The sequence below is a fragment of the Schistocerca cancellata genome, chromosome 2 (genome assembly GCF_023864275.1).
Source record: "Schistocerca cancellata isolate TAMUIC-IGC-003103 chromosome 2, iqSchCanc2.1, whole genome shotgun sequence".
Lineage (NCBI taxonomy): Eukaryota > Metazoa > Arthropoda > Insecta > Orthoptera > Acrididae > Schistocerca > Schistocerca cancellata.
The window spans coordinates 281,826,405-281,843,263 of NC_064627.1; the positions used below are offsets into that span (position 1 = coordinate 281,826,405).

The 16,859-nt window shown below is 40.2% G+C and overlaps 1 pseudogene; it reads right to left on the bottom strand.

Annotated features, from left to right (window-relative positions):
• Positions 1 to 15,190: 15,190 nt before the first annotated feature.
• On the bottom strand, positions 15,191 to 15,308 carry LOC126163748 (5S ribosomal RNA; annotated as a pseudogene).
• Positions 15,309 to 16,859: the final 1,551 nt, after the last annotated feature.

Sequence of the window (16,859 nt, forward strand, 5' to 3'; positions counted from 1 at the left end):
AATTAATCACTCAAATACGTGTACTGTAGCGCTAAACTGTGCGTCTTCTTGTAAGATAATCTCTGTGGAAATGTCGTAGTTATCGTCCTCTGTAACCAAAGTTCTGCTGAAATCAAAGTACTTACCTCATCATAAAAGAAAGTGAGATGCTTTGCGTATAGATATTGTAGTTATTACGTACCTTACCGTGATCAAGAAGGTACTATAACGTAACGTATTGTTTGTGCTACGAAAAAGGCTGTCTCATTGTAGCTATACCACAAAAGTTACTACTAAAACATGTTTTACCTTCCAGAAGAATTCAGAAGAACTGTGCAGATATAAAACAGAAACACCGCAAAAGCAACATTGTAAATGGTCACTCATTAGTAGCGTCGTGATCAAATCGTGAAGCTGTCACATAAACTAACCACTGTGTCATCTGGTATCTCACAGAAAGTACTTTAAATCCAGAATGTATTTTCAAGTAAACCAAAATGTTGCATTAAAATGTCATTAGCAGTGCCAGTATATGTTCTAAGTATGTAAGCCTGATAGTCGTTACGTAATCGTGCAACTAACAAGCAAGAATGTACAAATAACAACACTGTGTCGTCTGTTCGCTATAACAATGCATTCGTAATTTCTGTTTAAAAATGTTCCCTAGGTTCTAGACTGGATAGTCAACTTCAAAACATTGTTGCATGTTAACAGTTTCTCAGTGTGACAAATTGTACTAGTAGCGTGAAGTGAAAAGTTCTATGGCAAAGATAAGCTAAAAAACAGATTATCTTTCAATAAACGGTTTTACATGTGAAATGTGGTGTAAACATTTACTCTTCCTAGTACGCAGAGTTTCAACTTCAACGCAATTATCATGTGGTATACGTCGGATTCTGTAAGGTCCATTGTAAACTAGAAAGAATTTGTGACTCAAGTGTTTCTTCTTATGTGACAATGAATGAGCTTTAATGAGAACTTTCTGACCAATATATAATTTCTTTGCATTTGCTTTACCGTGTAGTTTTCTCCTTTTGTCTGCTGCAGATTTTATATTTTTAATAGCCAAATCAATTATGCCTTTGTGTCGAAGTTTACGTGTATTCGGAAAAGGTACAAGCTCTCTGATTCTGTTCGGTGGTTCTTCATTCTTCAGTACAAGAATAGGTGGTAAAGCAGTGGAGTCATGAGGCATTTCATTCAGCACGTTTTGAAATAAGTGTAAATATCTGTCCCAATACTGATGCTTTCTGACACTAAAGTCTGCAAAGCTTATTGATTTCCTTCATAATCCGTTCAGACGGGTTACAATGTGGTGAGTACAATGAAATAAAAACAGGTTTGATTTTATGGTTCCGAAGCATGCGTGACCAAACAGCAGATCTGAATTGCGGTCCGTTATCTGCAATGACTTTACTAACGTGTCCAACTTCACGTAAGAAATTTTTAACAAAGGCGTTGCATACAGACCGTCCAGTGGCTTTACGTAACGGAGTGAAAGAAACAAATTTCGAAGTAAGTTCAACAGCGACTAGAACGTACGAATATCCATTAGATGTTCTGACAAGGTGTCCCAAGAGATCGACAGCAGCAAATTCTTTTAATTTAGAAGGGATGATAGGAAACAACGGAGCACGATGTGAGACAGTAGATGGTTTAGCCTTTTGACAAAGTTTACAAATAGACAAGACTCTTCGAATTTTCTTTTCCATATTGTTAAAATAACAAGTCGTCCGAAGACTATGATAACATTTTCGTGGACCAAAATGTGCATACCTGAAATGAATGTACCAAATGAGCTTATTAACAAAATCGTCAGGAATGCAAAGTACCCATAGTTTGTCATCAACAGTGCAGCGTTTGAACAGTATGTTGCTTCTAACCAGGTAATAATGCCGAATCTGAGTGTGTGTCTTTTCATGCCATTTACTTTTGATGTCTTTCCAAATCGGATCTTTATCTTGTTCATGAGCAATGTCCTTTAAAGATGTGGTGATGAAGTTTTCAAAGGCGACTTTCTGAATGTAAAGAATACTGAAATTTTTCTCGAGGTTGCCTTCTGTGTTACCTTTCTCAAGCCCAGCCGGTGCGAGTGACAGTGCGTCCGCAACAATGTTCTCCTTGCCGGGAATGTAGACTATTGTGAAGTGGAATTCTTGCAGAAACAATGCCCAACGTTTTAACCTGTCATGATTTAATTTTGAAGACATAAGAAATTGTAATGCACGATGATCACTGTATACTTTTACGTACTTACCAGAAAGAAAGAAACGGAATTTGTTAAATGCCCAAACGATAGCTAAAGCTTCTAATTCAGTAACGGAATAATTTTTTTTCAGATTTTGTTAGCACTCGGCTATCAAAAGCAATGGTTTTCTGAACAGTAGTGTCATTTTCTATGGCTTCTTGAAATAAATGGGCACCAAGACCGACTTTAGAAGAATCCATGCTAAGGCAGAAATCTTGTGACAGATCTGCATGAGCTAGTATTGGCGCGTTAAGTAACGCTTCTTTCAAAGAATTGAATTCCAACTGTGCTTGTTCGTCCCAGTTCCAAATAGTATTTTTTCCAGTGAGAGAACAAAGTTTTGGTGTAACTAGAATTTGCATATTCAGAAAACGACGGTAAAAATTTACGAGACCTAGAAAACTGCGGACTTGTTTTTTATGGATGGAACTGGAATGGCTCTGATTGCTTCTAACTTTTCAGGATCCAGCTGAACGCCTTCAGAAGAAATAGTATGTCCCAAAAACTTCACCTTTGTCCTACCGAATTCAGACTTTTCCAAGTTAACTGTAATTCCAGATTCTGCAAAAATATGTAACACGCTGTTGAGGGTGCGGTTGTGTTGTTCCCATGAGGCTTCTGCTATCAGAATATCGTCCACATATAAGGTGATGTGACGTTTTAAGACCTCAGGTAATATGGAATTTCGCCCACGAATGAATGCTGCCGAAGAAATGTTAAAAAAAAGGAAGTTTCTGAAACTGATAACAAACGCCAAAACAAAGGAAAGCTGTGTATTTTCTACATTCTGGTTGAAGTTCGATCTGATAAAAGCTGGATATGAGATCAATAGAAGACAACACTTTTACACCATTAAAATTTTGAAGAAGTTCTTCCAACGTTTGCGGCCTGTCTGTTTCAGGAATGATGATAGTATTGATTTGTCTCGAATCTAAGACAAGCCTGATTGATACATTTTTCTTCTCAACAACATGTAATGGATTGTTGTATGAGCCTACTGCAGGCTCAATAATGCCCTCGTCAAGCATAGATTGTATTTCTGTTCTAACACGGTCCCTATAATGTGCTGGAATTACGTATGGTTTAACACAAAATTTAGTATGCTCACGAACACGAAATTGGTATTGAAATCCCTTGATTGTTCCTGTTTTGTGAGTAAAAACTGTGGAATGTGCTCGTAAAATCTCAAAAAGGTCTTGCCTATCAGTATCATTACAATTCTCAATTGTTTGAATTTTATTCTGAATTAACTCATTAGTAACAAATGCGCCGTCCATATCATCCCTGTCAGTACTTGCAGAGTGACTGTTGGTGTCAGTTCCATCTAAAATTCCGGACTGTTGTCTAACAGGAGGTAAAGCCGATTAATTTCTTCGTCATGGTTTGAGAGCCAATCTTCAAATTTCAAAGCTATTGCCTTAACCTTCTTTCTCTAAACTTATTATTTCAGCATCGTGAAAGTTTAAGATTGCTTTGTATTCATTCAAAAAGTCTACTCCCAATATAATTTCTGTCGACAATAATGGAACAATAAGAAAGTTCATAGAGAAGCTATGGCTTTGACAAAAGAATTCTAAGTTGGTTTGTTGGCGTACATCTACACTTTTTCCAACGACTGCACCTTGTAATTTAATCTTACGTAACGGAAGTGTAGGGCAATCGTTGGATTGGTTGCATTTGCTAAAGGCTGTTTCACTAATTACTGAAATGGGACTGCCAGAGTCAAGTACTGCCGTAAATTTTACGTCATTTACTGTAATGTGAATCACAGGATATGCAATGTTGTTATGTTTTACGTCATGTTCCTGGAGTAAGATGTCCCTAATGTCTTCCATTTTTACGTAATTACTAGCTACAGCAGCTGCGTCGTCAGTTTCATAAGTACGTTTTGTGGCTGCCAGCGGTATGAGTCATTGTCTATTGTCTCTTTGTTGGCGCGCGTCGTTATTGGAATTTGGAGATGTAACTTCTACAAATTCACCTTGTCGAGAGGGCCCTGCCCAGTTTGAATCCCGCCAGTTCTGATGCACTTCAGGTCTGTCGTTACGATCATATTGTCTGTCGTCATGTCGGTAGATTCCATAGTTTCTTTCTTGTCGGTCACGTGGTGGAGAATTTCTCCCGGAATCGTAACTGCGCACTGGATCGTTGCATCTGAAGTTATTCTGTCTCCCTTGATAATAATTATTTTGGTTCCCATATTGTCTGTTTCTCTGATTGTCTCTGTTATAGTCATCACTGCGTAGAGGTGATCTTTCCCTGTAATTATTACTAGTCTGTCAACGGTTGTCATATGGGTGGTGTGTGTTTTGGTCACTATTTACATTGTAAGAATAGCCTTGTCATGTCCATTTATTATTTCTGTCATCACGGAATTGTGACGGATGTGACCTGTAATTGTTCTGTTCCTGTTTTCGCGTTCCACGGTTGTCAGTGTCAATTTTTAATTCTTGTAAGAGTCCCTGAAAAGCTTCAATGTTGTCTTTGCAACGTCCTACCAAAATAATATGTCGTAAATGTTCAGGTAATTTGATTAAGCAAATGCGGATGAGTTCTGAGGGGCTGTATGGGTTTGACAGGTACTGATTCTTGTGCAACATGTCTTCAAAATATTTCACAAGACTGGAAAATTCAGATTGTTCGAAATGTTTCATCATTATGATGCTATGTTTTACTCGGTCTTGTGTAGCTTGAGACCAATATGCTGAGAGGAAGGCATGATAAAATTCTCCTTCACTGTGACAATCGTGAATGACCGATCACATTCTTTCAGCTGGTTCATTCTGTAAGTAGCCACACATAAATTCTAATCTGTGCTCTAATGACCAGTTGGGAGGAAAACAATGAGAGAATTGATGGAGCTACGCTTGTGGATGAATGTCGTTGCCAGAATTCTTAAATGTTTTGAATTTACGTGTAGTAATGAACAGCTTATAGTGAAAATCATCGTGTCGGCGAGTAGCATATCGGTCACTGTTATGTCGTGTCGGCGGTTCCATCTCAAAATTCGGTGCACCTTGCCAATTTCTTTCATAATTTCCGAAATGCCCTGTGTTATTATTTTGTGGCTTTTCCGTATTTCTAAGTTCCTCTTCCCATGTTGGAGCGCGAGTGTCCTCTGAAATATGTAATTTTTGTATTACTTGTGCCAACTGATCTTGTACTTCCCGGATTTCTCTTTTGTGTTGCGTATTAATTTGATTCTGATTTTGTTTGAATTTCTTAATTTGTTCATACTCTTCTGTGTCAGTGACGGCTACAGGTCTTGTGTCATTCAGATCATCATCTACCTTTGCAGGTAAGTTAGTGAACAGATCCGAAAGTTCGGCTACTTTCTCCGATAGTGTACTTATTTCCTCAGTGTGTTTTTCTGAACCAAATTTCAGAGTGTCCATTTGTCTTGAAATCGTATCTACTGTGTCCTTTAAGTTTTCCTGAGTTTTTGCAAGTTGTGTAACCGAATCGGTAGATGCAACTGAGTCAATTTTAGCTTGCAAGGTCTCATGATTTTCATGAACAATAGTTTGCAGTTCTTTTATGGCTAATTCGTAATTCAGTATTGTATTTTGATGGCGCGAAAAAATAGGTTGGAAATGCTCACAAATTTGTGTTTTTACGTCATTACAGACTTTTTGACATTTCGATTCGATTTTATGTAACTCAGTAGTTAAATCTTCACGTGTTTGTTCAAGCGTATGTTCCACTGAGTCTAACTTTTGAAGCTTTTGTTCCATTGTGTCTAACTTTTGAAGCTTTTGCTGTGTTTGTCTCTGATTTTGTTCCACTGTGTCTAACTGTTGCTGTGTTGTCTCTGATTTTGTTCCATTTGTTGCATTAATTGCAATAATAATGTATTAGTGTCTGGAATCTGTTCCTCTATGCTTTTCGGCAGTGCATTTGCACCGGCAACATTCACATTGTGACAAGCAGAAAATGTGTCTTGACTTATTTGAGAAAACGGTGAGGACGCAAAACCTGAATCTACAGTATTTGCAAGATTGTGTCCTGTCATTTCGGATTCCTGAGGCGAGCTGTTGCCGACCGATCGATCGATAATGCTTCCCTGTTCACTAATTGTTTCACTGCCTACACCATTATTTGAGCCCGCTCCATTTCCCTATGCACAATTACCAAATTACTACTTTGAACTTTAGTTAATTCATTACTCGGCGGCGCTAATACACTGCTTTCTTCTTCACTGTCATTTCTCAGTTTACTTTGGAGCCTAGTATTACGTTTTTCAGACGTCATTATTGTCACAATATTTCACACGACAACACAGGAAAGCACAATTTGAAGAGCAAAATAAGAAAACACATTAACATAGCATTGAAAATAATATCTCGTTAATTGCAAGCGCAGCTGAGAAATACTTGGTGCAAATCTGCATGCATGCCACAACTGTTTTACTGTACAAGAATGAAAACTACAACTACAAAGGAAATTCTCTCTACAATTGCGCGCTAGCAATAAACAAAGGCTGCACTAATTACACAAACTACAAGAAAAAATCAGAAGATTCCAGTGAGGTATCCTCGGCTAAGGGTCGACATATGAAACGTCCCCTTAGAAAAATTAAACATGACTGTGCTTAAACTGACACACAAAATTTTTAGCGCAACACAATCTGACTTTCAAAAATCCCTACAAAAGAATGGCCCTGACTAAGATTAACCTATACGTTTCACAAATCATGTACCTCACAAAAATCTTCGTTACTCGAACTACTGCAATACAGCGAGCGCTACTACTGCCAGCTAAATAAAAGATTCAAACTACGGGAGGCACTAACTACTGATAGGCATAGTTAGCAAATGAAAGATTTTAATAGAGAACAAACAATGTATTTACCTTAATAGTCATAATATATATAGCAGTTCATGACATCCATTCTTACAAATGTACTGTTTCTGATGGACACACCTCCTGATTATCCATTCTCAAAAATCCGCCATCTCACTTCCCCACATCCACCACTGCTGGCGGCTCGCCTCCAGCTGCGCAACGCTACGCGCTGTTAACATCCACTACAATAGCCAACAACAATGCAAACCAGCCACAGACTGCACACAGCACAGCCAGTGATTTTCATACAGAGCGCTACGTGGCGTTACAAATAAAAAAAACCTAAACAGCCTACTTACAACATTTATTGAAATAATAACAAGCATAAAAATGACTTAACTTGGTTCTGTATGCTATTTACAATTGAGAATCTGAAGTTCCTTTGGTATTGGTACGTTAATCTTATTCTCACATATATCTCTGATACTTGACAAAAGTGTCTGTAGATTTATTTTCATGGCTATGTACAGGAATATGGTAATCTTATTAGGCGCAGAAACTTGACTATAGACTGGTACAGACAAATGTAGAACTCATACAGACTGGTACATACTAATGCAGACTGGTACAGACTGGTGCAGACAAATGCAGACTGATCGGAGGTCTGTACACTTGTTATAATATCACGCGCATTCATATATCACTGTGCGAGTGTGATCCGCGAGGAGAAAAGGTTCTACATTAGCAGCAATCTCATTGGCTGCGTTACATATTAATACGTGGGTCAGCGGAAGCAGTGTTTGGTCCGTCTCTATGGCAGCGCCATCTTGTAGTGCGGAGACGGATGAGCGCTGCGCCTGCGCTGTTGTGCTTAGCGGTGCGCGCTCTAGTGGGACGTGCTGACTACGCAGAACTAAGTACACAACATCTTGCCAGTGTCTTTAAAAATAGCCGCTTCAGAGTTCCTCTACTAATCAGAGTTTAAATTTAGCCCGAGATGTCGCTCCAAGATAACCACTGAAGCAAGGTCGACCGTGCTACGATTAACAAGTCCGACATTAATGATCTTTTCCGGAGCACCGTAAAAATTCACCAAAATGCTTCATATGATCTTAGCATCCAAACTAAATCCTCCCAGATATACATTTTCCAAGGCAACATTTAACGAATTATTTCGTCTTTACACAAAATCGTGCTTCACTCGCTAAATCATGGGTTGCTTCGCTGGAAAAATATCGTAGCCTCCTCCCCGCTCAGGGCGGGCTTGCGATTGTTTCATCATACGCACCAATGACTATCAATGGTAACTGAAACTGTTAATTAGTCTTTGAATGCGAACTGGAAGTTATAGAAAACTAGAAAACCCAGCAATGTTACGCAATTTCTACATGTGTATGGGAACCAGATAAACGTCCTAATTGCCTTGTCTCTCTATCCATCTCTTCTTCCCCCTCCCTCTGACCATCTCCTTCCGCTCCCCTAATCTCTCTCCATCACGTTTCCCCGCTCCCTATACAGGTCTTATCCCTCTCTCCTCCTCCCTCATCTCTCTATCCATATCCTCCTTCCCCTCCTTTATATCCATTTCCTGGCCCCTTCTCATACTGATTTTCTCCCCTTATCTGCCCATCTCGTCCTCACTTCTTCTCTGACCTCTTTTATTGCTATTGCAAACAGATCCTTGATTGGGAGAAGCAGTCAAAAGGAATGGGTAACTCGGTTGGAATCATTAGTGTACGGAATATGAGAGAGAGACCTTTCCAGCCGCTGTATGTGCGAGGAAAGAAGCTTTAATGACAGTATTTCGCACAGTTTTAATCTGTGAACAGATAGGATTGTAGAGTTAGCCAAAAACACGACTTCCCTGTTTTCTGTTAAAAATGACTGCGAAGAGGAAAACAAAACCGCACATTTTCACAGCGCAGCTTAGCATATTCTTTGCCGCAGGCGGTTTGACATATAGTGTTTACTGTATAATTGTTATTCGGTTTGCCTCCAAACGCTATCTATGCTCTTCGTCAGTCACTTTGACTCGGTTTGCGATGCGTGTACGCCGACCGTTATTTCGACGCCTCAAGGGTGGCATTTTTCCCGAAGAAGTAAACCGCAAACTGAAATCGACTAAATGCTTGCAACACAGCAGATTACCACGAACTGACGTCAATTTAACCTTTCCAACACAGAAAAGATACGATCACCACCGGTAGTACACGTTTGACCGTCTGTTTTGTCGACGTTCCAAACAAACTGAAATCAATTGTATGTTTGCAACACACCAAACTACCAAGAACTGATATCAATTGAATGTCTGCAACATACCAAAGATACGTTCACGACCAATAACACACTGAAATGTCTCTTTTAATTGTATTTTTTTACTCCAAATATCTATATTCAGTGCGGAATTGGTTGTTGTTAACGAAAACATACGACAGGAGAACTGTAAAACTGAACGCCACATGTTTTTTTTTAATGAAAATATATGACAGCAGAACTTCCGTTGGATTTTTCAGACTTCTTATTTCGTAGAAACCTTGTCCTTACAAATGCGGAAACAAAAGAAATTTTAAAATATCATCCAAATACATGCGGCAACACATTTTTATTCATACAGATACTGTTAACAAGTTCTCAGTACAAATAACGTTAGAAGCACGCTTGGGGATATATATCAACATTTCATGGGTAAACTACCGCTGTTTATGTTACAGCAAGATACGGCTTTCACTCAACCCTTCGTTCTCTAGCTCTGAGACCATCTGTCACGTCGTGCGACGGGTACGCATCTCGATATCTTACAGCAACGTGAATGCTTGTTTACTGTACGTTAAAGCGTAACAACAAAATATAATAACATGCGGGCAGAGATGTGGCATGTATGTCACACACTCCCTGGCCGCGGAAGCGCTTTGGTGAGACCCTCTTGTGCTTCAGCAGCTCGACGGTGACCACTATGGTGGCCACACCCATCACCTGGAAGAGCCACTTGTTTTCCTGGTTGTCAGTTGCAATAACCAGGAGAGATGAAGACTTTTTATGCATCTGGGGGTTCTGACGCGTGACACAGTGCATATTAAAAAACAGAGTTCCTCCAGTTCATTTTTAAGGACGTCTGGCTCTAGCACCGAGGCAGCCCTTGAATATGGCTTTGATAAGTCTTTCCAGCATGGCGGTTTAGTTACTAGAGTTAAAAATGGCTCTGAGCACTATGGGACTTTACATCTGAGGTCACCAGTCCCCTAGACTTAGAACTACTTAAACCTAACTAACCTAAGAACTGTAGAGGCAGCCAGAGCCTGGAATACATACAACAAATAACTGAGGACGTAGGAGGCTGCAAGGGCTACTGTCAGATGAAGAGGTTGGTACAGGAGAGCAATTCGTGGCAGGTCACGTCAAACCAATCAGAAGACTAATGACACACAAAAAACAAAAAAACAAAAGAAAGGAATTGGTTGATGGAATTGCTGGATGTTCTCTTAGGTGTACACTACAGCAAGACAGTTCTCGCCCGCACACGATGGGAGTTTCTACGTCTTGTCTTCGTGCTTGCCAAACCCTAAACTAGGCAGTAACGTCGCCGGATCTCTCTCCAGCTTTGTGTGTTTGGAGCATTATGTGCAGGGCTCTCAATTCAGCTCGGGATTTTGACAATGTAACACGCCATTTATTCATAATTTGGCTCGATATCCCTCAGGAAGACATCGAACAGTTCTGTCACTCAGTGCCAGGCCGAATAACTGCTTGCATAAGCGCCGGAGGTGGACGTACGCGTTATTGCCTTGCTCAATTGAATAAATCACCAAATTTTTGTGAAACTGTTATAATTTATTTATCTATACATGTACGTCACATCTTCATATTTCCGTCTCGTACAGATACTTCCTTCTTGGTGAGGTGTTTTTTAATATCCCAGAGCTTGTGCGATACGCACGAATAACGCTTTTCACGTTGATTGCTCTGATAACTTCCGCAGTTGGCACGAGGAAAACACGTGCTCTGGAAATTCGGTGTAGCGAAATCAGTTAATAACACAGTAATCTCCGCGTGCTCTAGCACACAACAGTTGTTAAACTACACACGGGCAATGTACTGTTCACGTAAATAGGACACGCGCAACAGGAAGCTTGTTTAGGACAACAGCGTATGCACCATTTCGTCGGCCAATTGCATATACACTGAACTCCGTGGTGATTCACTCATATTGGATGCAGCTAGCCCTGCGAAAAATCAATACTGCTACGCTAAAACCTGTGGCCGTGTCACCGGTCAGTGAATCACTAATCCCAATGTAAAAACAATATATACAAAAGGTTATCCGGACTATCCTTAGTCGAAGGACGTGGAATGGGCGCAGTAATTGAAAAGAGAGTGAGAACCTCATGTTATCCGTACACTGAGCGAGCAGAAAAGGACGAAAAAGAGAAATTTTTAAGAGGAATTCTAATTTATGAAGAAGAAATAAAAACTTTAAGTTTCTTTAAGATATAACCGCCATTTTACTGTTCAACAGGTTTTATTTCACAGCATTGATTTAGCTCTTAGGTCTTTATCCAGTGTTACAACTGCAATAGGTTAAAAGCACAATAAAAGGTAAGTTTCAGACAAAATATCAGAAAAGAGCAGAGGAAACAGTTAAATCAATGTATGGGCTGCACTATCTGTTCTCAAATTTACTTTGGAGAAAATTGTTTTATATAACAGAAGATACATGTTTTGACGATGACTTGGACCCTACTCAAGTCTAATGATTTGTGATACGGAAGTAAGAGAACAAATCATGCAGCCCATACATTGATTTATCTGTTTGCCGTAATATTTTCTGATACCTTGTCTGATACTTGTACTTTTACTGTGCTTTAATGTGTTGCAGTTGTAACACTTGATATGACCTAAGGCTGAAATCTAGATTGTGAAATAAACCTTCTGTACAGTCAAATGGCGGTTATATCTTTCAGAAAGTTTTATATGACTGTGGCTCCATAAAAAAGTAAAATCATTAAAAATTTTAGTTTTCAGAAGACATTTTAATTTTATCAGAGACAGAAACGACTTGAAAGATGAGTCGAAAGGAAAACCAAAATAAAAAAAAGGATAATAGAAATAATCGAATTGAACCAGATACTGCTGAGCCATTTAGATTAGTAAATGATATGCTAAACGTAGTAGACGAGTATGAGTATTTGGGGACCAAAATACCTGACGATGTCAAAAGGTAAAACTAAACGAAACACAAACCTACAATAGCCAGTAAAGGACTTCTGAAAAAAGACACTTTTTACGGACTAAAATAAATTCCCGTGCTGGATGTTGGTTCTGGAAGTATAAGGGAGGATCAAGATTTTTCCGTTTGAGCTGCAGCACATATGCAACGTATAAGCAGTGTAGTGTAACTCCAATGTGGGTCTACACTCTACACTGAAGTGTCGAAAGTCATGGGATACCTTTTGCCCGGAGTAGTGCAGCAGCTCGACGAGGCATGGACTCAGTAAATCGTTGGAAGTCCCCTGCAGAAGTATTGAGGCATGCTGCCTCCATAGCCGTCCATAATTGCAAAAGCATTGCTGGTACTGAATTTTGTGCACCAACTGACCTCTCGATTATGTCCCACAAATGTTCAATCGGATTTATGACGAGTGATCTGGGCGGCCAAATCATTCGCTCGAATTGTCAAGAATGTTCTTCAAAGCAATTGCGAACAATTGTCGCCCGGTGGCACGGCGCACTGTCATTCATAAAAATTCCGTCGTTGTTTGGGAACATGAAATCCATGAACGGCTGCAGATGGTCTTCAAATAGTCTTCAGTCTTAGACCAGAGGACTCATTCAATTCCATGAAAAAACAGCCGACAGAATTGTGGAGCCATCGTCAGCTTGCATAGTACTTTCTTGACAACTTGGTTACATGGCTTAGTGGGGTTTTCACCATCCTAGAACCCTGTCACCAGAACTTACCAACTGAAATTGGGGCTCATCTGACCAGGCTACGGGTTTTCCTGTCGTCTAGGATCCAACCTACATGCTCACGAGCCCAGAAGAGGCGCTGTTAGCATAGATACTCGCGTCATTCGATTCTTGCCATAGCCCATTAATGCCAAATTTCGTTGCAGTGTTCTAACTGGATACATTTGTGATACGTCCCACATTGATTTCCGTGATTATTGTACACAGTGTTGGTTATCTGGTAGCACTGACAACTCTAAGCAAAAGCCCCTGCTTTCATTCGTTAAGTGAAGGCGGTAGGCCACTGCGTTGTCTATGTTGAGGGATAATGCCTGAAATTTTATATTTTCGGTTCACTTTTGATTTCCCTAACGATTTCTGAAATTGAATGTCCCTTCTGTCTAGCTCCAGCTACCATTCGGCGTTTGAAGTCTGTTGACTCCCTTTCTGCGGCCATGCTAACGTCGGAAACCTACAGATTCATAAAAAGAGCTACAAATAAATTTTAACATTTCACCTTACAAATTTATATTTTAACCCTCACAGGAATCACTTGAGTATACCTGACGGCTCTGCCAATGCGCTGTCCTTTTATACCTTATGTACGTGATACTACTGTCATCTTTGTATGTTCATATCGCTGTCCGAAGACTTTTGTCACTTCACTCTATAAGCAGCGACTTGCAGACAAGCCATTAGTGTGGTCTTGTCTTTCCGACGTGCTTGCGCTAACGCCGGAAACGTGAACTATGACGACGTTATTACCAAATGCGTGGAAACGGAACTAAATGGCTTCAATTCTTTTATTGACTGTCGAAAGACAAACATTGGTAGACATCCATCGGAGAGTGAAGAATGTCTATGGGGCAGCATGTGTGTCGAAAACCACTGTTGTGGAATGGTGCCGGCCGTTGTGGCCGAGCGATTCTAGGTGCTTCAGTCCGGAACCGCGCTGCTGCTACGGTCGCAGGTTCGAACTCTGCCTCGGGCATGGATGTGTGTGATGTCCTTAGGTTAGTTAGGTTTAAGTAGTTCTAAGTCAAGGGGACTGACGACCTCAGATGTTAAGTCCCATAGTGCTCAGAGCCATTTGAACCATTTTGGATTGGTGCGACAAGTTTCATACTGATAGCGATTCGACACAAGACGCCGATCTGGGAGGCCAGCCTCATCCATTACGCTCAAGTGGGAAATACTCTAGCTCTGTAGGGTGTACGTTGTGCTCATGTGGGAGCGATCTAGATGCTTGTAAAACAATAAACTGGTAGCCAAGATCGCAGGAATTCTTTTTATTCCATGATTACCGGTTTCGGAGAAACTAAAGCCGCCATCATCGGATCCAGGGAGGACAGAAACCACTATAAAAGTGGCTTGGATTCCACTTATATAGCATGTATACATATAAATTTAGTTACATACCTTAGGACACATACAGGTTACAACATCAAGGCAAACAATGGTGATATTAATAGTTGCCTGTAACAGGCAGGCCTTACAAACTTGGCGTAAGTAGCACATAGGCGTCCAGGAGAGATGACATTATAAATGTTAAGTGTCTCCATCACATACAGACGCAAGCTAGGTACTACCGCAACTCCGGCTCTGTTCTTACAATACAGGCCGCGTCGCGAGATGGCGCTAGCAGAAGGGCAGCCAATGAATGTCGCAGCTCGCGTCATAACGGACTCTGAGTGTGTGGTAACACTATGTCATTAGGGCTTCTACGTAATTCTAGAGATTACTGTATCACGTACACATATACAAAACTTATGAAAGCTGCAGATCTACACAATTGCACATCTGCCTGCAGATCCCATAAAATATCGATGTATGTTCGTATCTTATTACGTATACGACAAGACAGATGCACATTTTTGTAATTCCGCAGTTCTCATGAAATTTGAATTTGATTTTCGATATGTCGTATATGTGACCAGGCAGATGTGCAATTGTGCAGGTATGCAGCTCAGAAGCAAACAAAGATACTGGTTACCATCTTACTGATTCTATGAAATGCCGGGATATGTGCCTACAAGCACTCCGTCTTCAGGCCACGAGTGGCCTACTGGGACCGTCCGACCGCCGTGTCATCCTCAGTGGAGGATGCGGATAGCAGGGACGTGTGTCAGAACACCGCTCTCCCTGTCGTTATGATGGTATTCTTGACCGAAGCCGCTACTAATCGGTCGAGTAGCTCCTCAGTTGGCATCACGAGGCTGAGTGCACCCCGAAAAATGGCAACAGCGCATAGCGGCCTAGATGGTCCCCCATCCAAGTGCCGACCACGCCCAACAGCGCTTAACTTCGGTGATCTCACGTGAACCGGTGTATCCACTGCGGCAAGGCTGTTACCTATATGTCTACAAGAAACTTTTATATCTTCCTTGTATAAATAACGTGGTATTATCAGACTGGAAACCACGAGTTGTAAGTTCAGAATGGATGGTTTGTTTGAATGGTTCAAATGGCTCTGAGCACTATGGGACTTAACATCTATGGTCATCAGTCCCCTAGAATTTAGAACTACTTAAACCTAACTAACCTAAGGACATCACACAACACCCAGTCATCACGAGGCAGAGAAAATCCCTGACCCCGCCGGGAATCGAACCCGGGAGTTTGTTTGACCCTGTGGAAGAATGTCTGAGTGTATTAAACGCCAACAAACAGTAATTACAAAGTGTTCTACCATGCTGTATGCAAATCACTTTCGTGTGGTGTAAACTAATGGATAGTTTACAGAATAGTTGATTAATTGTATTTCACAACGTTTTACAGTTTGTCTACTGGGTCGAAAAGAATATATGAAAGTTGACTGTTACACAAGTAAACATTCCAGACAGTCAAAGGAGAGAAAATTATAAAATATGTTCTGTCTATATTTGTAATTATTTACCCGTAATCTACGTGGAAACTGTTGAAACAGATAAAAAAAGAATGACGGAAACATTATTTATAAATATAACATATATTGGTTTCAATGAATAATATTATTCCACATGCCTTGATAAAAAGAAGCAATCTATGACACAGACTTAAACTATTTCTTATTAAAGAACTACTCCATTAAGTGCAGTTAATGTGTTGTTTGAACATAAAGTAAAGCTGGAAACGGAAGTTGAGGTTCAAAAATAGAAACAGGAGTATCTGCCAAAATGGTTGCCACTAAGGAAGAATATAAACTGCAATTGGGAAAGAACAAGCTATTGTGGATGTGCAAGCAAAAATTACAAATTACGTCAAACACAGTATATGGAAAATATGGATATGGCTAGGGAAAACAAGATATCAGCATTTACTATAAATACCAATAAAACTGGCTGCAAGGTGGGGATCTCACAGGAAACGCTGGATTTGAGGACATTTTCTGTATTAGAAGATACATGAAAAACCAGTTTATGCACCTCCATTCCCATTAGGCTCTGCTTAAAAAAGATAGTTACATTGGATCTAAGTTTTGTGGTCTACATATTGAGCATCTGGCAACAGAAAAGCCTACTGAAAAGTTTACAACCGATGAATAATTATATTTAACGACCATTCATTTTCAAAAGTTGTAATCTCAACCTTCTATACAGAAGTCTGCTAGAAATGCTTGGCTGACGGTCCAGACTGTTTTTACTGTTAGGTTCCTTTCAGAGTAAGCTGACACAGTAGCTCTATACTTAGCAATCATATGCAACCACTCGCTCATAGAAAGATCCGTGCCCAGTGAACGGGAAGTTGCACAAGTCACACCAATACTGAAAAAAGGAAATGGGAGTAATCTGCTGAATTACAGACTCATGCCACCAACGTCGATTTACAGTGGGAACATTATAAATTACCTCGAAGACAACGATGTATTGACAAGTAGATAACGGATTCAGAAAATATCGGTCTTGTGAAACACAACTAGCTTTTT